This window comes from Pichia membranifaciens, assembly GCF_001661235.1.
Source record: "Pichia membranifaciens NRRL Y-2026 unplaced genomic scaffold PICMEscaffold_8, whole genome shotgun sequence".
In the NCBI taxonomy this organism is placed as follows: Eukaryota; Fungi; Ascomycota; class Pichiomycetes; order Pichiales; family Pichiaceae; genus Pichia; species Pichia membranifaciens.
Window position 1 is genome coordinate 1,978 of NW_017566989.1, and position 508 is coordinate 2,485.

Below are 508 nucleotides of genomic sequence, written 5' to 3' on the forward strand. Positions count from 1 at the left end.
ACCTAGTTCTATTATACCCCGCACACCTAGTTCTATTATACCCCGCACACCTAGCTCTATTATACCCCGCACACCTAGTTCTATTATACCCCGCACACCTAGTTCTATTATACCCCGCACACCTAGTTCTATTATACCCCGCACACCTAGTTCTATTATACCCCGCACACCTAGTTCTATTATACCCCGCACACACCCCCCGCCAAACTATCTAAAAAAACGGTTTAAAAACGAACATTTCAAACAACAAAAAATACCTCCCCACTTCCCACACACCCCCCGCCAAACTATCTAAAAAAACGGTTTAAAAACGAACATTTCAAACAACAAAAAATACCTCCCCACTTCCCACACACCCCCCGCCAAACTATCTAAAAAAACGGTTTAAAAACGAACATTTCAAACAACAAAAAATACCTCCCCACTTCCCACACACCCCCCGCCAAACTATCTAAAAAAAACGGTTTAAAAACGAACATTTCCACCACCATCCAACATAAACAACAAT